At 43.8% G+C, this 25,436-nt stretch overlaps 1 long non-coding RNA gene across 1 annotated transcript in view; it reads right to left on the bottom strand.

Moving 5' to 3' along the window:
• The window catches only part of LOC112648075 (uncharacterized), a 36,082-nt gene that overhangs the window by 5,099 nt on the left and 5,547 nt on the right, over positions 1–25,436 (bottom strand). The gene's annotated exons all lie outside the window — the stretch shown is intronic.

Here is a 25,436-nt window from a genome sequence, read left to right as displayed (position 1 = left end):
GAGCAGGGGTTTTCAAACAAAGCTGCCAGTCCTCGGGCAGTCCCAGTGGTGCAGCAGTTTAGTGCCTCCTGCAGCCCAGGTGTGATCCTGGGGACCCGGGATCAAGTCCCACATCAGGCTCCTTGCATGGAGCCTGCTTCTCCCTCTGCCTCTCTCTCTCTCTCTCTCTCTCTCTCTCTGTATGTGTGTGTGTGTGTCTCATGAATAAATAAATAAAATCTTTTTTAAAAAAAAAAAAAAGCTGCCAGTCCTCATTACATGAAAATCTTTCTAGAAATACAGATCCCTGTACCCAAACTGGACCTATTGAACTAAAGTCTCCAGGTTTGAAATTCAGAAACCAGTACTTTTTAAAAGCACCCAGTTGGTTCTATAGTCAGAGCACAGAGTGGCATTTGGGAACCAGAGAGTGAGGTACATATAAACTAATACTAATGGCCAACTTTCACTGAATTCCTACCATATGCCAGGGCACTGATCTATGTTTGACAGACACCTGACTTAGCTTTGACCAGCTCCATATCATGGAGGTACTCCAGTGTCTCCATTTTAAAATTGAAGAAATTGATGCTAAATCACAAAGCTGGCAAGTGGTGAGGCTGAACATCTAAGATCCTGGTCTGGAGGCTTGGTTCTTGTTAAATTACAAGCTCTTGCCTAGCCAAAGCAGACGTCATTCCCAGAACACTTCCCCTCAGCCCTGAAGTCTCCAGTTGATTAGAGCTGAATCGGGAGATTAATCTATCCTCTGATCTAGCCCAACCTGTTTGTTTTACAGATGAATAAACTTTGACTTAGAATAAGTTACTCTTCTGGGAACACCCAGATGAGAATGCAGATTTCCTGATTTTGTCAGAGTTCTTACAAAAGCACCACACTTCTGGTTTAGTAACTAAACTCTCTCTGATTTAAACATTAAAAAGTCCCCTTGCCCTGCAAAGATAGCCAAATATGATGGTGCTCAGGTAATTTCCTAAAAGTTCCAGGTGTAAGGATCTCGGCAACTAAGACCTTCTAGAATCCCATAGTGCACCCTTATAGGGCCCGGGTTTTGTTTGTTAGGGGTTCTAGATAAGAAGTCTTTCCAAATTCATCTTAGAAGTCTGCTTTAATGATCGCAGTTCCATGAGCATATATTTAGGGGTTTCAGGAATAAAAAAGTTTTAAAATGGTTGCCTCGTGGCATTTTGAAACTCCAGACACATGTTTCAACAGTTTTCCCTGAGTCCCCCAACTCACATGTTGCTTATTGCCAAACTTCAAGTTAATATGACTGCTTGAGATTTAGACCTCAACAATCCACCCACTGACATACACTGGAAGCTTCCTTTCTCCATCCCACACACAAGATTTCACTGTTGACATTATTACATAACTTTCCTCAAACTCAGATTGCCAAGACTGGTGTGTAGGACTTCTATCGTCTGCTAAGGTGGGGCCACAAATCCGTCTGGATTCACAGTTTTCTCTCAGCCTAAAAGTATACATTCAGACTCAGATCACTGAGATGGAAACTTCATGCTTAAAACTTCTACTGAGATGAGTGCTAGTGTGTGTCTGCAGGGTAGCCAAGGTGGAAAAGGCAGACAGCTCAGTGATTGGCTTCCTGTTGTGCTCTCATGACAATGGCCAGATTTGCTGTCATTTCTTCAAGGATTTGGTGACTCTCTCTCCCTCTCTCTCAACCTCGATATCAAAGTCTTATTTATTAGAGAAATAAAACCTCACACAATTGTGGGAAAGCTAGGGAAATAGAGTCAAAAGAGGGAGTCATTAACCAGAAATGTGGAGGCATGGCACCAATAGACAAGTCAGCATTTGCCAGAGTTGCTGGGACCAGGCACATCCATCTACAGAGGTGGGATGGCAGAGAAGAGCCAGTGGAGAAGCCTGTGGAAGGGAGGCCTGGCTTGCTGGTGGCCAGCAGGGCCAACTGCCAGAAAGACGAGCTGAACATGGAGTGAGGCAAAGCAAGGACAAGGTTGCCCACTAGCAATAGTCTGACAGACTCTCATGGAGGAACGGAAAGAATAGCCCGGAACCCACTTGTGTCTCTACGTTTGTCTCTCATTACATCTAACCACAACCATCTTCAGAAAGTATTGGCTGCTGTTTTCTTTCCATCTTTCAAATGTCATGCAATTCCTCCTTGAGTGGATCTAACTCACACCCACACACTGATTCTTGGGAACATAGTTCCAGCTTAGGTAAGTTGACACAGTACAGAATCACCACAGTCCACCCCTTTTCCCCAAGACATCCACATACAACTTTTGAAAACATTTTTATTCCCGAGTAAGAGTGATAGCAAAAGAATGTTTTCACCCAACATGGTGCAACTACCATCACACAACCAGAGACATACTAAGTCTCACCCTAAAACAACATACAAAAGCCCATGTGTTACTTCATCCATCTTTGGACGGCCATGTCATCCAAAACCATTTCTAAACTAAGACTGAAGGTTTTTTTTTTTCTCAGTAAACCAGTCATAAGGAACCCCAGTGATGCCATAAGTGGAGGCTGAGAGAGAGGAGGCAATATAGCAGGACTAGGAGCCGTGAGAATCTGAGCCACTAGTTTGTAGAACTTACATGCGTCTTTAGGACCTGCCCACACCTGATATTGTACATCTTACTTCCACCTGATGACAGAAGGCTGTCCCTGCCAAACTTTATGGCTTGACCTGTCAGAAAACCCTCAGTTCACAATGGGCAGTACAGATTCCACGGTCAAGTGTTCAGTCTCTGCTCTATACAGATATAGGGATTCAGTCTCCATGGCCTTGTAAGGAGCCAAAAGCTATTTTTCAAATGAATAGTTATCAAAGTCTTGGTATAGCATCCATGTGTCAGAGACACATCGGGTGTCATAAAAATCCTTTATTCCCAGGCCAAAGTGACAGCACAGTTTGCAAAGCCACCTGCCACAGAGCCTTCTTTTGTTATGGGACTCACTCAAAACTGACAACAAATTATTCAGATGACATGATCAAATGAAGTGCATGCTGCCTTCTAGATCCAAAATGGCCTGCTAGACTTTGTGTTGTCTTCTTAGTGGAGGAAATGCTAGATGCAGAAAGTTCTCTATCAGCATGTTTTAAAGCATTGAACCTCTAGAAATTTTCACCGAGATAAAAGCTCCTAAATTTTTGTGGGATCTATATTCACCTCTGTTACACGTATGTCTTATCAAAGTGTCTAGGTCAGTTTCCTCCAACTCACTTCTTGCTCACTATGTCCAATCAGCATGATATCATCAATTGTCATCAGTGTAGTAGATCAGTATGATGTCCCATGGGATAGAGGGACAAGCAAGAGCCCTGAGGATTAGGTTATGACAGAGGACTAAAGATGAGTTTGATCAGTGAAGGTACATTGCCAGCCCTGCCTGCTAAAGGCACACTGCTTCTGATAACCTTTACTAACACACACAGAGGGGAAGAGGCATCTGCAAGCTTGATAACTACATGCCAGATGCTAGAGGATATGAAAAATGTACACATCTGGAAAAGGAACTGCAGTTGGAATCACTACCTGATTGAGGGTACAATGATGCACTGTGGGTTCCTAAAATCCATCTGTCTTCTTCACAGGCCAAAGAGGCAAGGTAAATGGATATAAGCATAGGACAGGTCGAGAGACATCCTTGGCCCACTGTGAAATGGACCTGAGTCAAAACCCTATTAACCACTTGACCACAATAATCTGCTACTCTGGCTGATGGGCCATTTTGAGTCCCTAGAAGATGGTGTCACCTCACAGCCAGTAACCAAGAGTTCCCCCAAAGTCTCACTAATTCCCCTTCCTTAACAACAGTCACCTGCAAAATGGCAGCACTTCCTCTAGAGAAGGCCAAGGAGATTTACAGTATACACTTGTGGTTATGCTTTAGGGTCAGCCTCACTACAGACGAGCAATCACAGCTTTGCATGCTCAAATGGTAGGCACCCTCCCCATGCTGATGGACTCTTGCACAAACATGTCCTCTACACACCGAGGACACCTTCTGCTAAGCCTCACAACCCCTGCAGCACCCCTTATTTGGGGGATCTATGTCTCTGCGGCAACCCAGAGGGAAAAAGGCGGCTGCCTCAACTCTGCACCTACCTTATGAGAACATGAGCCCCTAATGAGATCCTTTGCATATAAATCTGTTTGCACCTTAGTAAAAAAAAAAAAAAAAAAAAAAAAAAAAGAGGCATTTATAGGTATACTTGTAGGTATTTATAATACTATTACCTATAAGTAATAAAAATACTTATAGGTATTTATAACAACTATAAGTCAGGTATTATAAATCCCTCCTGAGTTCATTTCCTAGGCCTGTTGGAATTACTGGCAAACTAGGTGGCTTAAAACAACAGAAATTTAATTTCTCATAGTCCTAGAGGCTAGAAGCTAGAAATCAAAGTGTCAGCCAGGCCGGGCTCCCTCTGAAGGCTCTAAGGCAGGCTCCCCCCTTGCCTCTCCGGCCTCTGGTGACCCCAGGCATTCTCTAGCTCATAGTGGCATCACGCCAAAGCTTTCTCCATTGTACATGACCTTCTTCTCTAGGTGCATCTCTGCATCTCCTCACCTCTTTTTATAAGGACCCCAGTCATTGGACCTAGGGCCCACCCCACTATAGTACAAATTCAGCTAATTACTTCTGCAAGGACCCTGATTCCAGATAAGATCTTATCCTCTGGCTCAGGGTAACCATCAATTTGGTGGGGTTGTCGGAGGGACACTCGTTAATCCCACAAGCTCTCTAAGAGTATTTCTCAACCCTAACTGCCTTGCAAGCACTTGGTGGCTCCTGTAGACTCAGGCAGCGCAGGTCCCCATCCCACCTCCTGAGATCCTGCTTTAGTCTTGCTAGGATGGAATCCAGGTATCAGAACTTTTGTAAGCTCTTCAGGGGAGTTTTACTGACTGTAGCCCAGTGGCCCCCATGGTGTATGACCCTTTCCAGCCATCCTAGATCTAAGGACAACCAAGGTCTCTGCCCACCTTAAAGTCCGGCTCCCAATCACCGCTGACAGCCACCTGGCTAGCCCAGAGGGATTCTGCAAGGCCTACAGTCACCATTCAAACTTTTGCCTAAAACTAAAAACACAGGACATTGCACCCCCATGGTCAGACTTAGGCCCCCTCAGGTCTACTGCATTCTGGCACCATGTTTACTTTGGGCATCTACTCTATGTTGTTCCCTGAAATACTCCAGGCAGCATATTTCCAGGAGGTGACGGCACTTCCTTAGCTGACATCTTTGCCACACAATGCACCCAATGTGCACAGTAACCTCAGAAAACATAGCCCCTCTTACTCCTGATGCTCCCCCAGGAGAGCATCTCTTGTAGGTTAGGATGTCCCTGGGGGGTGGAACAGGACCATTTGTATTCTTTCCTATCCCCAGTCCCCAGCCTTCAGGCCCACCTTCCTCCCTCCCAATATGCACACACGTACCTAAGTTCCCTTTGGCTTAGCCTATGCAATGGCCCCACGTTCCTGCCTCCCCTGGTGTTTGCACATCACCCCTAGCCCAATGTTGTGGCAATTAAGCTTCATAGATTAAATAAATCTACATTTACTTCAACCCTGAATGCTCATAAAACCAGGAATCTTCCATTTTAGAGTTGCCCCCAAATGGGCTTTCTAAATCAGAGCCTTGTTCACCAAAGGACTGCTCTGACTCTGCATGCCTTCTTGTTGGGCCTGGTTATTGTGTCTTCTCTCGATGCCACTACTTTTGACTGAGCAGCAGGGAGGTAGGACCAGCTTGTCCAGTGATTGGCAGATGACAGTACATTGTTCCCAACACTTCCTAGAATGATCAGCTAATTCTGACATGTTTCGTATCAGATAATAAAATGAATAATCATGTCATATAATATATAATATCATAAAAATAAACTATGTTTTGCATCACCTAGTAGGCCATAGAAAATTCCCATTTATAAGGATATTATCTTTATAAAACAAATCATTCGATTCACAGTAAATTGCTGAGACTTCTCTCCATTTTTCTTTCTTCCATGTCAGTGAAATTCCATCTCTCTCTCTCTCTCTCTTGCTCTCGCTCTCGCTCTTTCTCTCTCTCTCTTCCTGTTTTCCACTCTGCTCCCATTCCACTTGATGTTTCCATCCCTGATGGTTTTCCTTCAAACTCTGCTTGGGGTATTAATATCTTTGTGGTGAGAAGCACATATGCTATTCCTGGAAAACTATATATAAAGCAAAGGAAGCTAATCAAATGCCCAGAAAAGGACACAAAGAAACCTTGCCCAAGTGTTTTCCCCCGAGGCCATTGAAAGCTTTCCTGCTGCTTCCTTCCATGCCACCTGGAAGGGAGCTCTGGCAGGAAAAGACCGTTCTCTACTCCCTACTGGAGATGGAGCATGCAAACACCACTCAGTTCTAGGTTTGCCTCCAGGCAATGGCTAAAAATCAGAAGAAAGCACAAACCCTTAGGCTCGCAGATGCCCTGGGGCATCATTGACAGCACTGGCAGGAACTCCTGTACCTGAAGAACCAAAGTTCCAGAGGAAGCCTGAATGAGAATGGAAGGAGTCAGGTGACCTGGTCAGCCAGGATGACACTCCCCTCCCTGTGCCTCAGTTAACCCATATGTAACAGTAGAGGATTCAGATTTAGTGAACTGTCATATCCCTCAAGATCTAATGATCTGAAATGCCGAGATGATGCAAACTGCCAACAAGGATGAGCAATGCCTGGCTTTTGTGCTAACCATTTGACTAAATTGGTGACATATATTTAGTAAAAAATGTCTCAGTGACTTTCGTCCACATCTAAAAGATCTGCATGGGACACCTGTGTGGCTCAGTGGTTGAGCATCTGCCTTCAGGGAGGGTCATGATCCGGGGGTCCCGGGATCAAGTCCCACATCAGGATACCCAGAGGGAGCCAGCTTCTCCCTCTGCCTGTGTCTCTGCCTCTCTCTGTGTGTCTCTAATGAATAAATAAATAAAATCCTTAAAAATAAATAAAAATAAAAGATTTGCATCAATAGGAAGTTTGTGCTTACCTGTAAATGCTTCACTCAGTGCCCTTCCCACAGGGGCTTACCAGTACGAGCAACCGTCCAGTGTCCACTCGTTACTCCTTAACCCAGCTCTGCTTTTTTTTATCTCTGGAGTCAGTTCCCAGTTGCTATTTGTCCTATTGGAAATAAGGTCACCCCATAAGAGCTAAACTATGACATAAATACTTAAAGGGGGGCAGCCCCAGTGGCTCAGCGGTTTAGCACCACCTTCAGCCCAGGGCGTGATCCTGGAGTCCCGGGATCGAGTGCTACCTCAGGCTCCCTGCATGGAGCCTGCTTCTCCCTCTGCCTGTGTCTCTGCCTCTCTGCGTATGTGTGTGCGTGTGTGTGTCTGTCATGAATAAATAAATAAAATCTTTTTAAAAATAAGAAATAGGGGATCCCTGGGTGGCCCAGCAGTTTAGTGCCTGCCTTCAGCCCAGGGCGTGATCCTGGAGACCCGGGATCAAGTCCCACATCGGGCTCCCTGCATGGAGCCTGCTTCTCCCTCTGCCTGTGTCTCTGCCTCTCTCTCTCTCTCTCTCTCTCTCTCTCTCTCTCTCTGTATGTGTCTCTCATGAATAAATAAATAATATCTTTAAAAAAAAAACTTAAAGGACCCACAGAAGAGACGTGTTACCTTACATACAAAAATAATGGAAAGAACGCCACCTCCTTTGTTTAGGAATGCTGGAAGTCCACCTTCCCCAGCCTCCCTAAAGTTGGGTTTGAACCACATGCCTGAGTCCACTTTACAAGCACATGAGCAGGAGTAATTCCACTCTGGGACCAAGGCATTGAGGAGCAGGAGTGCCTTCTCCACACACGCTGGCATCTGCACAGTTGGTAGCAGAGAACTCCCAGATGGCAGAGTCGTAGCTGGAATCTTTGTGGGCCCTTCGGTCCCCATTGGACAAGAGTCTCTAAGAGAGATGTCTGATCTCCTTGGAATGTGGTGTGAGGGAGAAATCAACTGGTTTGTGTTAAGCCACTGACATGGGAGGGTCTGTAACTCCAGCAAAGCCTACCCTATCCTGGCACTTCGACGGGTCCATCCCAAAGTTAGAGAATTAGTTCCAAAGACTGTGAGCCACAGCTCTACCCAGCACTGGACTGAAAGGGGTGTGGGGGCTTTCGTCCTCAGGAGGGTTTCTGCCCTACTCCTACCCCAGCAAAGTCTTCCATGAGGTGGAAACAAATAAGGTTATTCAGTCAACTTGTTGAACTATCTGAAATGATTAAGTTACCAGTTCAATCCCAGCCCCTTGTTCTTATCCACCACTCACCAAAAAATCTTCTAATTATGATTTGAAAGTCAATGTGGTTTTGTTGACAGGTAGAGGATATCACATCAGACAAATTTTGAGTTAAAATATTCCTGTGACAGGGCAGCCCGGGTGGCTCAGTGGTTTAGCGCTGCCTTCAGTCCAGGGCATGATCCCGGACACCTGGGATCGAGTCCCATGTTGGGCTCCCTTGCATGGAGCCTGCTTCTCCCTCTGCCTGTGTCTCTATGGATAAACTAAAAAAAATATTCCTGTGACAGAGTCAAATTTATAGCCCTTTGCTTGGGAAATGTCCCTGCCCAGAGGCCAGGCTGAAGGGCAAACTTAGGTAGCCATGCTCTGAACCCTGGGTTTTCCAAACCATAATCCAGCTTCTGTTTCATTCATTCACTCAACAAGTATTTATTAAGCACCTACTATATGCCTGTTACAGACACTGGGGATAGAGCAGTGAAGAAGCAAACTCCCTATTCTCATGAATATTATATTCTAGAGGGTAGAAAGCAGTTGCTACATATGAAAATAGATAAAATAGAAAACATATGGATATAAATACTCAGAAGAAAAAGAAAGTAGGGTAGGAAGGATAAGGGTGTAATACGGGAAATAGGGGGGATTGTCACTTCTATGTCTCAAGGGAAACGTTTCTCTAGTGAGCTGACATTTGAGCAAAACATGAAAGAAATTTGGGAGATGGCTGTGTAGGCATTCCTCAGAGCCAGGGGAAGGTGATGATTGTGAAAGGAACAACGATTCAAAAATTTTCAGGTAACACAAACTTGTTTGGTGAAGAAACCTCAGGAAGCCGAGGGCGGGGGGAAGGGAGGTGGGGGGCCAGGAGATGAACAGTGGAATGATAATAGGAATGAAGATCAGTGAGAAACAGGGGGACAGAACACATAGACTCATGTAGGCATGGTAAGGACTCTGACTATGAGTAGAATGGGAAGTCATTTCAAGGTTGGAGCAGAAGAGTGGCATTGACTTAGATTTTAAAAAGGAAAGATCTGAGGGAAGGGCAAGATGGCAGAAGAGTAGGGGTCCTCAATTCACCTGGTCCCACCAACTTACCTAGATAACTTTCAAAACATCCTGAACACCTACGAGTTTGACCTGAGATTTAAAGAGAGAACAGCCGGAATGCTACAAAGAGAAAAGTTTTTGCTTCTAACAAGGTAGGAAGACGAAAAAATTTAAATAAAAAAGAATAAAGTGGGGGAGGAGAACCGTGACTAGCAGAGCTAAAGTGAAGCAGTGAGAGCCTCTGGGACAGGAAAGCCCAGCCCTGGAGAAGTGAGAACTTTAAAAATCCATGCCAGAGTTTTCCCTGATTGAAAAGTACTCACCAGCGGTTAGGCAGGCCAGCTCCAGAGCTCCCTTTACCCTAGATCCCAGCAATGGAAGGAGGTTGCTGAGCCCTATTCCCTTTGGGAGAGGTGGTCCCTGGGAACGTGGGTCCAGCGGCACAGGACCCCAATCCCAGGGCACTGAATAGACAAAGCCAGCGATTCTGCATTCCCCCTGAGACAGGCAGAAGGAGGCCACAGGACAACAAGGACTCTCCTGCTGCTGGCTGCCCCCAAGCTGTGCAGATCAGCACACCCACGCCACCCCAGGAGCATCTAGGCCAGTGTGGACTAGTGGAGACTAGTGGACTAGAGGAGACTGTGGATAGTTACCCACAGGGAGCTAACTCCAGAGCTGGAGACCTGGCCACCACTCTTGTTATTTTTCCTCATTGTTTCACCTTGTGCCTGGGATGGGCCGGGGTCACCAGGGAACAGAGGCCCCACGGGGTAAACAGCTCACACTCCGCCCAGGTACACACACATGAGAATCAGCACAGCAGGCCCCTCCCTGAGAAGACCAGCTGGAAGAACAGGGGAAGAGCAAGTTCTCCACCAAGCAGAGCTGGAAAGCTCTAGGACTGAGGGAAAATAGTATATAGAACTAGAGGGTCCTTTTTTTCTTTCTTTTTCTTTTTTCCTTTTTTCCATTATGACTCTTTTTATATCAGACTAAAATTTCCAATATCTTTTCTCTTTTCCCACCTTAACTACAATATTTTACCAGTTCTTCAATTTTAAGACTTTTCCTTTTTGACTTTCATATTTCTACAATTACATATCTTAGATATATTTTACACTTCTGGATTCCCTTCAATGCATTCAATTTAATTTTGGTAGATATACGAGATAGGTATTGTTTTTTGTTTTTTCTGCCTCATTTTGTTTTACAAAGGTGGAAGTTTGTACCTTCTAAAACACAACCAGCATACATCCAGAACCAAGTGAAATACTGTGTTGGTTCATTCTGTGAGATTATGTTCTCTCTTCATTCCTATTCTGCCCACCTCTTTTATCTTGTTTATGTTTTTCTGGTCAATGTTGGGGCTTTCTATAAGTATTGCTGGTTTATATAAATTTGGGACTGAGTATCTTCTAACATATGGAACAAAATACACTCAGAACCAAGAAGATCACCCTCTAGGACCCCTCAGGTAGACTACATTCTCTCTCCACACCACTTCCTCACCACCACCATCCCCCACCCCGTTTTTTTTTCCTCTTTTCTTTGCCTTTTTTTTTTCACTTTTTATTTTACCTTCTTTGTTTTTGGTTTTTGGCTTTTTATTTGTACTACTTTTTTAAAATTTGTTTTTCACTTTAATGGTCCCTTTATTTTATTTTGTTCTGTTCTCATTTTCTTTTATTTTCTGGTCTCTGACCTCTTCAGAATTACCTAGGGTGGATTTTACTTAGGTCGTGGTTGATATATTTGACTCAGCCCGCCCATACAGCCACTTAGCACTGGACAAAATGACTAGAAGGAAGAATTCACCACAAAAAAAAAGAACTGGAAACAATACTCTCTGCCACAGAGTTACAGAATTTGGATTTAAATATGATGTCAGAAATTCAATTCAGAAGCTGCTAGTGGCTCTGGAAAAAATCATAAACAGACTAGAGACTAGAGACTTTGTTACTGCAAAATTGAGATCTAATCAGGCCAAAATTAAAAATAAATTAAATGAGATGCAATCCAAACTGGAGGTCCTAACTGCTAGGGTTAATGAGGTGGAAGACAGAGTGAGGGACATAGAAGACAAGTTGATGGTAAGGAAGGAAGCTGAGGATAAAAGAGAAAAACAGTTAAGAGACCATGAGGAAAGGCTTAGGGAAATAAATGATAGCCTCAGAAGGAAGGATATATGTCTAATTAGGATTCCAGAAGAGGCTGAGAGAGAAGACCTCAAAGTTTATTTGAACTAATCATAGGTGAGAACTTCCCAAATATGAGGAAGGAAATAGGCATTCAGATCCAACAGATAGAGAGGACCCCCCAAAAAAATCAACAAAAACTGTTCAAAACCTCGATATTTAATAGTGAAACTTGCAAATTTAAAAGATAAAGAGAAAATCCTGAAGGCAGCAAGAGACAAGAGATTCTTAACTTATATGGGGAGAAATATCAGATTAACAGCAGACCTCCCCACAGAGACCTGAAAGGCCAGAAAGGGCTGGCAGGATATATTCAGTGCCCTAAAGGAGAAGAACATGCTGCCAAAAATACTTTATCCAGCAAGGCTCTCATTCAGAATAGAAGGAGAGATAAAGAGCTTCCAAGATAGGCAGAAACTGAAAGAATATGTGACCACCAAACTGGCTCTGCAAGAAATGTTAAGGGGGACCCTGTAAAAGAAAGAGGGAGCCCAAAGAAACAATTTAAAAAATAGGGACTAAACAGGTAATATGATGACACTAAATTCATATCTTTCAATAGTTATTCTGAACATGAATCAACTAAATGATACCATCAAAAGATGCAAGGTTTCAGACTGAATAAAAAATCTATTTGCTGTCTACAAGAGACTCATTTTAGACCTAAGGACACCTTCAGCCTGAAAATAAAAGGGTAGAGAACCATTTACCATTTAAACGGTCCTCAAAAGAAAGCCGGGGTAGCAATCCTCATATCAGATAAATTAAAGTTTATCCCAAAGACTGTAGTAAGAGATGAAAAGGGACACTATATCATACTTAAAGGGTCTATCCAACAAGAGGACCTAACAATAATGAATATTTATGCCCCTAATGTGGGAGCTGCCAAGTATATCAAGCAATTAACCAAAGTAAAGAGATACTTAGATAATAATACACTAATAGTAGGAGACTTCAACACGGCACTTTCAGCAAATGACAGATATTCTAGGCAGAACATCACCAAAGAAACAAGAGCCTTGAATGATACACTGGACCAAATAGACTTCACAGATATACACAGAATTTTCCATCTGAACACAACTGAATACACATTCTTCTCAAGTGCACATGGAACTTTCTCCAGAATAGACCACATACTGGGTCACAAATCAAGTCTCAACAGATACCAAAAGACTGGGATTATCCCCTGCATATTTTCAGATGACAATGCTTTAAAACTGGAGCTCAATCACAAGAAGAAATTTGGAAGAAACTGAAACACATGAAAGTTGAAGAGCACCCTACTAAAAGATGAATGAGTCAACCAGTAAATTAGAGAAGAATTTTAAAAATTCATGGAAACTAATGAAAATGAAGATACAACCATTCAAAAACTTTGGGATACAGCAGAAGTGGTCCTAAGAGGGAAATACACTGCAATACAAGCCTCCCTCAAAAAAATTGGAAAAAACTCAAATACACAAGCTAACCTCATACCTGAAGGGATTGGAGAAAGAACACCAAGTAAAATTTACACCAGGCAGAAGGGAAATAAAAAAGATTTGAGCAGAACTCAATGAAATAGAGACCAGAATTGTAGAACAGATTAAAAAATCCAGGAGTTGGTCCTTTGAAAGAATTAATAAGATGGATAAACCATTATCCAGCCTTATTAAAAAGAAAAAAGACTCAAATTAATAAAACCACTAATGAAAGAGGAGAGATAACAACCAATACCAAGGAAATACAAAAAATTTTAAAAACATATTATGAGCAGCTATATGCCAACAAATTAAGCAATCTAGAAGAAACGGATGTGTTTCTGGAATACTATAAATTACCAAAACTGGAACAGGAAGAAATAGAAAACCTGAACAGACACCTGCACCCCAATGTTTAAAGCAGCAATGTCCACAAAAGCCAAACTGTGGAAGGAGCCTCAGTGTCCATTGACAGATGAATGGATAAAGAATATGTGGTCTACGTATACAATGGAATATTACTCAGCCATGAAAAATGACAAATACCCACCATTTGCTCCAAAGTGGATAGAACTGGAGGATATTATGCTGAGTGAAGTAAGTCAATTGGAGAAGGACAAAGATTATATGGTCTCATTCATTTGGAGAATATAAAAAGTAGTGAAAGGGAATAAAGGGGAAAGGAGAGAAAATGCGTGTAAAATATCAGTGAGGGTGACAGAACATGAGAGACACCTAACTCTGGGAAACGAACAAGGGGTTGTGGAAAGGGAGGTGGGCAGGGGGTTGGGGTGACTGGGTAACAGGCACTGAGGGGGGCACCTGATGGGATGAGCACTGGGTATTATGCTATATGTTGGCAAATCAAACTCCAACTAAAAAATATACAAAAATAAATGAATAAATAAAAACCAAAAAGTCTTTGTCCAATTATATATTACCTTGTGATCTTTGTGTAACAAATAAATGAGACTTCTCTAAAGAAAAAAGGAAGAAGAAGAAGAAGAAGAAGAAGAAGAAGAAGAAGAAGAAGAAGAAGAAGAAGAAGAAGAAGAAGAAGAAGAAGAAGAAGAAGAAGAAGAAGAAGAAGAAGAAAGATAGAAAAGAAAAAAAAAAAAAAACCTGAACAGGACAATAACCAGCAAGGAAATTGAAGCAGTCATCAAAAACCTCCCAAGACACAAAAGTCCAGGGCCAGATGGCTTCTCAGGGGAATTCTATAGTATGTTTCAAGAAGAAATAATACCTATTCTACTAAAGCTGTTTCAAAGGATAGAAAGGGATGGAATAATTCCAAAATTGTCTTATGAGGCCAGCATTACCTTGATTCCAAAACCAGACAAAGACCCCACCAAAAAGGAGAATTATAGACCAACATCCCTGATGAACATGGATGCAAAAATTCTCACCAAGATACTAGCCAATAGGATCCAACAATACATTAAGAGGATTAGTCACCATGACCAAGTGGGATTTATCTCCGGGATGCAAGGGCGGTTCTACACTCGTAAAGCAATCAATGTGATAGATCACATCAACAAGAGAAAAAAAAAAAAAACAAGAACCATATGATCCTCTTAATAGATGCAGAGAAAGCATTTGACAAAATACAGCCTCCATTCCTGATCAAAACTCTTCAGAGTGTAGGGATAGAGGGAACATTCCTCAACATCTTAAAAGCCATCTACGAAAAACCCACAGCAAATATCATTCTCAATGGGGAAGCACTGGGAGCCTTTCCCCTAAGATCAGGAACAAGACAGGGATGTCCACTCTCACCACTGCTATTCAACATAGTACTGGAAGTCCTAGCCTCAGCAATCAGACAACAAAAAAGAAATAAAAGGCATTCAAATTAGCATAGAAGAAGTCAAACTCTCCCTCTTCTCAGATGACATGATACTATATATAGAAAACCCAAAAGACTCCACCCCAAGATTGCTAGGACTCATACAACAATTCAGCAGTGTAGCAAGATACAAAACCAATGCCCAGAAGTTAGTGGCATTTCTATACACTAACAATGAGACTGAAGAAAGAGAAATTAAGGAGTCAATCCCATTTACAATTGCACCCAAAAGCATAAGATACCTAGGAATAAACCTAACCAAAGAGGTAAAGGATCTATACCCTAAAAACTACAGAACACTTCTGAAAGAAATTGAGGAAGACACAAAGAGATGGAAAAACATTCCATGCTTATGGATTGGAAAAATAAATATTGTGAAAATGTCTATGCTACCCAGGGCAACTTACATGTTCAATGCAATTCCTGTCAAAATACCATGACCTTTCTTCACAGAGTTGGAACAAATAATCTTAAGATTTGTGTGGAATCAGAAAAGACCCCGAATAGCCAGGGGAATATTCAAAAAGAATAAACCAATGCTGGGATCATCACAATGCTGGATTTCAAGCTGTATTACAAAGATGTCATCATCAAGACATCTTGTGCCTTGTGGTACTGGCACAAAAACAGACACATAGATAAATGGAGCAGAATAGAGAACCCAGAAATGGGTCCTCAACTCTATGATCAACTAATATTTGACAAAGCAGGAAAGACTATCCACTGGAAAAAAAGGACAGTCTCTTCAATAAATGGTGCTGGGATAATTGGATAGCCATGTGGAGAAGAATGAAACTAGACCATTCTCTTGCACCAGACACAAAGATAAACTCAAAATGGTCGAAAGATCTAAATGTGAGACAAGAATCCATCAAAATCCTAGAGGAGAACACAGGCAACTTCCCTTTTTGAACTTGGCCACAGCAACTTCTTGCAAGATACAGCTATGAAGGCAAGGGAAACAAAAGCCAAAATGAACTATTGGGACTTAATCAAGATAAAAAGCTTGTGCATAGCAAAAGAAACAGTCAACAAAACTAAATGACAACCTACAGAATAAGGGAAGATATTTACAAATGACGTATCAGATAAAGGACTGGTATTCAAGATCTATAAAGAATTTATTAAACTCAACAGCAAAGAAACAAACAATCCAATCATGAAATGGGCAAAAGACAGGAACAGAAATTTCACCAAGGAAGACATAGACATGGTCAACAAGCACATGAGAAAATGCTCCACATCACTTGCCATCAGGAAAATGCAAATCAAAACCAGAATGAGCTACCACCTCACACCAGTGAGAATTTACAAGACAGGAAACAACAAATGTTGGAGAGGATGTGGAGAAAGGGGAACCCTCTTGCAGTGTTGGTGGGAATGTGAACTGGTGCAGCCACTCTGGTTACTCTATGACCCAGCAACTACACTACTGAGGATTTACCCCAAAGATACAGATGCAATGAAAAACCAAGGCACCTGCACCCCGATGTTTCTAGCAGCAATGTCCACAACAGCCAAACTGTGGAAGGAGCCTCTGTGTCCACTGAAAGATGAATGGATAAAGAAGATGCGGTCTCTATGTACAATGGAATATTACTCAGCCATCAGAAAGGACGAATACCTACCATTTGCTTCGACATGGATGGAACTGGAGGATATTATGCTGAGTCAAGTAAGCCAATCGGAGAAGGACAATCATCACATGGTTTCACTAATACAGGAATATAAGAAATAGTGAAAGGAATTATAAGGGAAAGGAGGGGAACTGAGTGGGGAAAATTAGAGAGGGTGAGAAACCATGAGAAACTCCTAACTCTGGGAAACAAACAAAGGGTTGCAGAAGGGGAGGTAGTGGGGAGTTGAGGTAACTGGGTGACAGTCACTGAGGAGAGCACCTGATGGGATGAGCACTGGGTGTTATACTATATGTTGGCAAATTGAACTTCAATAAAAACAAATGGGAAAAAAAAGGAGAGATCTGGTTGCTCCGGTGAGAGGAGACAGTAGGAGAAATGTGTAGAAGCAAGGAGAAATCTATTGAGAAGTCATTGTAATAATTCAGGTGAGAGATAATGGTGGCTCTCAGGGTCTATGGCATAACTCATCAAATTTTCTTAGGGATCTGAATAGATCATAGCAGGAGAACGAATCAGGGAGCTTCAGGGAGCCACTGAGAACGCATGAAGCCAATAGCCTCCAAGCCCCAGTGCACAAACAGCCTCCCCTGGCCCCTAACCCCAGACCAGACTGCTGACCTGACCTCCTTTTACCAATAGCCTCACCTCTGGGGTGCTGACTCTGTGTGTGTAGATATATAAAAACTTGCCTCAGTCAGCTGTATCAGTCAGTTGATGCAGCATAACAAACCATCCCAGAATGCAGTGGCAAATAATACTACGCTTTCATTCTCAAAATCAAAGATCTATGGTAAGCTGAGGAAATTCTGCTCTGGGCTACAGTCTCCAGGTCAGCTGCAGAAGCTCTGTTCCATGTGGTCATTCTGCAGCCTAGCCTGGAGACATAGCAGCTACCTAATTAAATTTTTTTCCATGCAGAAGTTGGAAGCTCCCAGAGGAGTAAATAGAATCATGAAATTCCTTCCCAAGGCCTAGGCTCAAAACTAGCACCCTGTCATTCCCACTTTCTATTGCCCAAGATCATCACTGCCAACCCAGCACCATCAGGGCAGGAGAGTACACTCCTACTCCAGTAGGAAGAACTGCAGAGTCACAGGACCGAGAGGTGTGGATATCAAGAGGGTGGAAAATTGGGAATAACAATGAAACCTATCACATCACCCTACCAGGAACTGAGTCAGTGGCCTCTGGTAGGGCTTCTCAGACTCTGGCACTCATAAGAATGGCCTCCAGAGCTCATCAAATACAGACTCCTAACCCAATCACTGGAGATCCAGACTCAGTAGGTTTAGGGTGTTTCCGGGTGATGCTGCCACAACTGGTCTACAGGCCACATGTCCAGTCACAATGAGCTAAAGCACACTCCAAGAGCCTAAGCATCAGATCCATGGGACAGTAGATACAAACATTTTAATTCTCCAGGTAATATCTAATATCTCATAATGCAATGTGAGGACATCTCCTTAGCTAGGGAGAGAGAAGCCTATTTAGACCCATCTGAAGAGCTTGAGGGAACTGACATCTTATTGCTCCCTACCTTTGGGTAACGGAGAGCACACAACTTGTGCTAAACCCCTCAGCTGTCAAATAAGGATTATAACTTCTAAAAAGCATTCTATAACCCTACCCCCAACACATGCATGCCAAGTTAGTCCTTCCTTCCACTGAGCAATACAATCTCTATTAAAATAGGTATGCCAAGATGTTCCCAATTACCTCTTTTCCACTCTGCTTTCCCCAGAGCTGGTAAGTTCTGTGACAGCTGCCTCCATGTCTTCTCCATGGGTCTCATCTAATGCCTGACACTTATTTGCATCCCAACTCATGTTTGCTGAGTGGACAAAAGAGAGGAAGACCAAGATGTACCTCTCCTAGGGAGACAGGACTCCTATGATGCTGTTCAAGAACACAAAGGATCTGATCACCCATCCCATGCTGGGCCCCTGCCCCACTGTGGCCTCCAGCCTTTCTTGAATTCACATAAAGCAGTGGTTTTCTTCCTGGCTGCATATGACAAGCACCAGGAGATAGTTTTAAAAATCTCAATCCCCAGGCCACCATCCAAACCACTTAAATCAGAAGGCTTGGGGTGGGACCAGGCATTAGTATTTTTTAAGCTCCTGGTGATTTCCACATGCATCCAGGACTGGGTACAGCTGAGTGGCAGAGGGCAGTCAGCCCCCCAGCTCGCAGGTGTCACTGTGAGGCAGACACAGGGGGACCGACGAGTCATGAATGGAATTGAACCGTCCCTGCCACAGGCACTGCAGCTATTTGGAATCAACAAACAATCTGGAGAAACAAGAAACAGATTCTTCCAACCCTGTTATGAAAACAAGGGATTAGCTATTATTGCATAAAAGCCGGTGCCTCACTAATCCTTACAGAACCTGTTTTGTCATGAGTTCCAAAGAAGCTAAGGCTCCACAGAAAGCCCTCTGGGCTAGCAAAAGAGTTGGTCACAGGCTCGGAGAGGGCAACCGGCAGTGGGGCTGGTCTAGGGGCCCTGAGAACAGGAGTGGGGTGGGATGGACCCTGACATCACAGAGTGGGGCAGAGCACAGGGAGAGGAGCACATGGGAATCATGTGCCAGGAAAGTTGGAGAAAGCCCAGAAAGAGGAGGAGGAGAAGAGAAACCCAGATGAGCAGGAAAGAGAGGGTGGGAAGGCAGGGAGGAGAAGGGTTGAGAAGTGGGGTTGGGCCCTGGGAGGTGAATTTGCTTCTCTCCTCGTGGCCAGGATGTGCCCTACATCTCCTAGCCCCCATGGCCCCCCTCCAGCAGCCACTGGGTAAGAGCCGGGGCCGAGAACACAGGGCTGTCTCCTTTCCTGCTGCCCGAGTGCTCTAGGTACCTCCTCCCCAGATGGCCTCATCCCCAGGGACAGGAGATCATGTTCTCCAAGCAGGGAACATGTGGAACCCAGCTGTGGCCCAAAGTTCCATGTCACAAACACCAGGCCGTTTAAGTGCAGGAGAACAATACTGGTGGCTCGGGACCACTCCCACAAGACGATCTTATCGGTTCCTTATCACCCAGAGGGATAAGCACAGACTTGGACTTGTAAAGCTATAAACACCCTCTGCGGATGAGCATCAGCTCAGCAGCAGCGCAGCTTGGCTTTATCAGAGGCCTCTATAACTGAACACCGGAGAGCGTCCTCAAATCCAGTTATCAGGAGCAGGTGATCCATGTGACCATGGGAGTTCAGCTTCAGAACCAGGGCCTCTGGGGACCCCAGTTTGGCTCACTGGTGTCTCAGAGACAAACTGATGGTGGACAAGGGCAGTCTTTTGGCCTGTGTCATACCATCCAGAGAGCACAACATGACCGTTTCCAGACGTTTCTTTTACAGCAGGTACCGCCGTTGGTCACAGCCCATCACATCAGAGTGAGACTAAGCAAAGCACCCACCTTCCCCCTGCCCCACTGCTACATGGGAGAAAAGAATAAGGATGTTGCAGAGCTGGGGGTTTCTGCTTTGGCCAGAGCAGAGGGGACATGCTGCTTGATCTTCTGATAATATTTTGCCTTCCGAGGAATCCGATGGCAAATCCAGTTTAAAGTGAACCATCAACTCGGCAAAGACCACTCACTCCTGCATTGGGATGGTGGTGGGATTCTTCTCGACAGCATTCAGCTGTGATTGTACTGGTTCTGCTGAGGACACCACCTTGCTGGTTCACCCTTGTATTCAAGCACTGCAAGCCTCAGGCAGCCCCAAAGCCTGCCTTCCAGACCAGCAACCAGGACAGTCCAAACCAGGCAAATACCAGGTTGGGCTCCATTTGGGCTTAACATGTGGCAGCAGCCACTGCCAGCAGGTCATGGGGGTGAGGGTGGGGGGTCCAAAGGGAAAACACACTGACCACTTGTGACCCTGCCAGGCACGTGGTAAGTGCTCAAGGACTAAGCAAATCCACATCTGCCCGTGGGATTCCTCAAGAGCCTGTCTACCTTCTGGTCACCTGTCCCTCACAGCCACTGGTCCCAGAACCCAATTTTGTTTAACATGCAGCCCAAAAAGAAAGCTGGTTCTTGGCAGAGTGTCCAGCTGTGATGCACAGAGGCTGGATCATAACTTTGCTCCCCTGTCCCTTCAGCCTGTGAGCTCTGGAAGAGGCCTTAAGTTCCCAGGAAAGAGATTAATAGCTAATAGCCCCATGTCCCTCAGCTACCCCATCTCCCGCAGCCACGGGCAACTCCACTCTGTATCTGGAGTGGTGGTAGGGAGTGTGGCTAAGTCATGCTCTTGTGTGCTTGTTTTTTGATTTGATTGCTTTTGGAGAAACAAAGAATTTCATGGTGTGCCAGATTTCTCTACAGAGCTGAAAAAACAGTCAAGAACCCTCTCTGTAGCCTCTGCCACACTCACCCACCTGTAAATAACCCCCTTCCCACCTGTTCTCCCCTTACTCCTCTGTGTCGTTATCTATTTCTTCTTCCATCTTGTCTCTTTCCTTTCTTCTTCCCTGTTAGACTGTTCCCTCTCCTCCCCTTCATCCCTCTCTACACCCACACCCCGTGGGACCCCTCTGGGAAGACGGCAGAGGGGTGATGGTTAGCTATGGGGGTCGGGTGGGGAAAAGCTCCTTTGCACCATCTCATCTACTGCATCCACAGTAGATTGAGCAATTTCCTTTCATTATATTGTGCATTTTAGGATGAAAGTCCCCCTCAACTGAACTTGAGAACTTATTTTTTAAATGGCAAAGCGAAAGAAATGTGTCTCGAGTAACTGAAAATAATCAGCGAACCTGGTGACCATCTGCATTTCTATGACAAGAAGTAAATTAAAATCCACTAGAATGGCATGAGGGTGAAACAGGATTGTCTTCATACCAGAGTAAACAAATCTGATGGTAAATATTTACTATGACCCTACCACCAGCAAAGTGTAGGTCTTCAGAGTTTCTACTTCAGGCTCGCCTAGATTCAGATATTCTGGGGAACTTCTCAGCAGGGCAATTCTGGACAGAAAGGGAGAATGCCTCTAGGGCCTCATCCCCCACCGCACCCCACCTGCCTGACCCTCGATCACCCCAGCCTACACCTGTCAAAACTCCTCCCCCACGATGGGAGCAGTGGCCACAACTACATCTGAGCCCCCTTGTGAGGCCATGGACTCTGGTTCTGAGAGGATGGGTGCCAACCTTGGTGGATCCAAGCCAGCAGCCTCCCTCACCTCCTGACCCACCTCCAGGGGCATCTTGACAGGACCACTCTGAGCTCTTTCTCTTCTCTCTCATTCTCTCTCTCTCTCTCTCTCTCTCCCCAGTCTCAGCATTTTGTAGCCCAGCTCATTCCGTGACTGTCATGCTAGTTGGGACATCATTGTGCCTACCCACAGAGGCAAAAAATGTTCCTGCCCTGACAGATGGGCCTTTAAGAAGATGAATAATTTTTACTAGACGTTCTCCACAAAACAGTCACGAAAAAAATTCAATGCTCCAGGGTGCTGACCTAAAGACTTCCGATCATAGCTACTCCCATTAAATGTCAAACTTTTCCCAGAACACCTCCAAAATGAGATGAGTTCAAGACTGTACAGTAGATGCTTATGAATTCAGCTATTTTGAAATGGTATTGCAATGAGATTGAGTCTTTGAGAGACATATCCTGGTAGAAATTTCCATGCAGGAGCCCTGTTGAATTTGGTCTTTCAATTTTTTAAGACATTTGAAAATCCCATTCTTTCTGCCATGGGAGTGGGGACAGCCTGTGGAGGGAACAGTTTCTGGGACTTTAAGGTGGTGAAGATCTCTTCTGCTTCACAAGGATCTATTTATGTTCATCCCTGACTGCTGGTGTCTTCTGATTCCTGTTGGTACACAGTCTAGTTGCCACCTGGGCCTGGCCTGCCTGCCTACCATACCTGTCACAGTATCACTAGGGGGCAAAGTCATCTCTTTCATGGGTTGTTTTGAGGACAGTTTGACTTTCAACTCATTGATTTCTTTTCTTCCATTGTTAGAGATCGAGAAATGCAAATCCAATTTACTATTTTAATGGGCACACCAATAAAAATAACACTTGTGTAACACTGTGGATTGTGGGGCATTTAAACAAAAATCGGGTTGCTTCATCGTTCAAACAGCCAATAACATAGGAATCGCTATTTCCCCAATATTTTGATCCCTCCCTGGGTGGTAGGGAGATTAAACAAGTTGCCAGAGGTCAAACCACCCACAGTGGTAGATGGGGCTGCGGCCAGAACTGGGTTTCTGCCTCCTTGGTCACTGCTCATCTACCACAGCTCTCTTCCATCAGAAGCTGCTGGGAAGCTTTCATTCTTCTGCCTTCCAGCAATGCCACCCTTGCAGAAAGAGCAGAGCCCACTGTTTCCAAAGTTCTCCAAAGCAGATGCCCCCAAAGTCTCTGGGGGAATGCAGCCGAGGCCTAACGTCACCACTTCACTGTGTCCCAGAGGACACTCCTGTTCGGTGGTCTTTGGCATGGAGGAGAGTGGCCAACCTTCTTCCTTCAAGTCCTTCTCATCTCATAAACAGGGAACTAACTCATGTTTCAGCCAGAGTGCAATCAGCGCCCCAGACCACATTGAGTGGTGTGGAATACGGGCTTTATTACAGAGAATAGCCCTTCCACCATGCTGGGAGCTAGATGAGGTGCCTGTGTGAGTGGCTACCTCTGAGCCCGGTGCTTGGTGGGCAGGAGGTCAGCAGGCCAGCCCCTAGCAGGGGAAGAAGGACAGAAGATCTGTCTCTCACTGCGTCCTCCAGCCATGATGACATGGGTGACCTGCAAAGTAAATCGGATACAGAAGAGGAGATGCACAGAAGCCAGAGCTGTTCAGACCTGACTGCTGCTCCACTGCACAAGGTCAGCCAGCAGGCCAGGGACGTGCGGCTCCATCCACACTACGGTGCCTGCCCTGCTATGACCTGCTGAGCATAAAAACAGCCACTAATTTACTCTTTCCAAGTCTCATACAAATATCTCCTATGGCAAACTGTATATTTTTTCACCCCATCTACCCATATAAATGGTTTGACCTGACTTCAGATGCTTGCTAGTCTCTCTGCAGTTCACATCACATAGATAGAGCCCAAAAGGAAAACCTAATTTCAATAGGTCTGAAGCCAGACTTAGGTTAAGGTCCAATCTGTAGGCCAAAGCCTATTTTGAAAAGTCTTCTTTAATATTGTCTACTGAGTCCTATTTCACAGAAACTTGCATGAAACTTTTTAGAGACATGTAACCATGAGTAAAATACCCTTATTTCTTGCTCAGGCAGCAAATCTCACCCCAAAATACACTAATACTATTGACACACTGAGATTCACATCTTGTCACTTGTCTAAAAAACTGTGGACAGGCTTTCAGAGAAGATCGCCTTCTACTATTCTAAAGTGTGGCTTTAAATTATTAAACCAGGGGCCACCTGGGTGGGTCAGTCAGTTAAGCGTCTGTCTCTTGATTATAGCTCAGGTCATGATCTCAGGGTCGTGAGATCAAGCCCCCGTGTTGGACTTCTCACTAGATATGGAGCCTACTTAGGATTGATTCTCTCTCTTCCTCTGTCCCTCCCCAACTTCTCTCTCTCTTAAAAAAAAAAAATCGTTAAGCCAAAGTAACTTCTGACCCCTCCATAGTTCATCCACACAATATGAATGGTGGTTTATCCCACTCTGCACCAATGCAGGGCCATCTCAGGCTCAGATAAAAGGCAGCATACACCAGGGCTTCCTCTAAAAAAGAAGACAAGACATCTCATGTGTTCCTTAAAGGCTCTGGTTGATGAAATCTAGCAAGTCTTTCTTCTGCACATATGTATGACACACACACAATGATGAATAAAATCTGTCCAGATGGGTAAAAACTTTCTGATCTCTGTTATGAATACCAAAAGGACCCAGAAATCAATAGATTGCCTGAGAGTGTGGTGGTTTTTATTTTCATTAGTTGATTGAAGTGTCCAAGACACCATGATGAATGAAGCTGGAGCATCACTGTACTGGGGGAATACGTCACATTATCCCAGGAAACCCTTGCAAAATTCCCTGTCTGGTTAACTGAGCTTTCCTATAAATTCAGTATTCACTATATCAATTTTACTGTCATCATTGAAAATTTCAATAAAATACACTGGTCTATTTTCCTGCTTTACTCTATAACACAGGCCTAGCACATGCTAAGCAATAAACAGTAATGAATGAAATAATCACATTTTCCACTACTGATCTAAGATTTCAAAGGGCTTCAAGTTTATATTCTGTATGCAACAATTCCTTTCCAATATCATAAAAACAAAAGCTAGGTATAAACTACTGGCTGGATCTCTAATAAACTTAGACTATGCTTTAAAGGGTTATTTTAAATAAATCCCTACTATGAATTTGTTTTCTTACCACTTGCTTTTTGGACAAAGGATTTCCTGTCACAGGATACTCTGGTAAATTGAGGAAATCCATTGATTTATCAATTCAGCAAATTTTTCACATTCTCTTTGTTGTAGACGCTATGTTGGCCTTGAAAAATGATAAATATAGAGTTCAGCCTCTATCTTGAAAAAATATGGTCTAGATTTCAAGATGTACCACAAAGCTATAGTAATTTTAAAAGTATGGTACTGGCACACAAATGGGCACATAGATCAATGGAGCAAAACAGAGAGCCCAGAAATAAACCCAAATTTATTTGGTCAGTTAATTTCCAATAAAGATAGAAAATACAATGGGAAAAAGTTTCTTCAACAAATGGTGTTAGGAAAACTGGACTCCTTCAAGCAAGAGAATGAAACTCAATCGCTTTCTTACACCATACACAAAAAAATAAACTCAAAATGGATTAAAGACCTAAATACAAGACCTGAAACCATACAATTCCTAGAAGAAAACATAGGCAGTAATCTCTTTGATATTAATCATAGTAAACACATTTCTAGATATGTCTCCCTTGGCAAGGGAAACAAAAGCAAAATTAAACCATTGG

This window comes from Canis lupus, chromosome 7 (assembly GCF_003254725.2).
Source record: "Canis lupus dingo isolate Sandy chromosome 7, ASM325472v2, whole genome shotgun sequence".
Taxonomy (NCBI): Eukaryota; Metazoa; Chordata; class Mammalia; order Carnivora; family Canidae; genus Canis; species Canis lupus.
The sequence above is the reverse complement of the archived record's forward strand: the minus strand, read 5'-3'. Positions and strand labels throughout refer to the sequence as shown.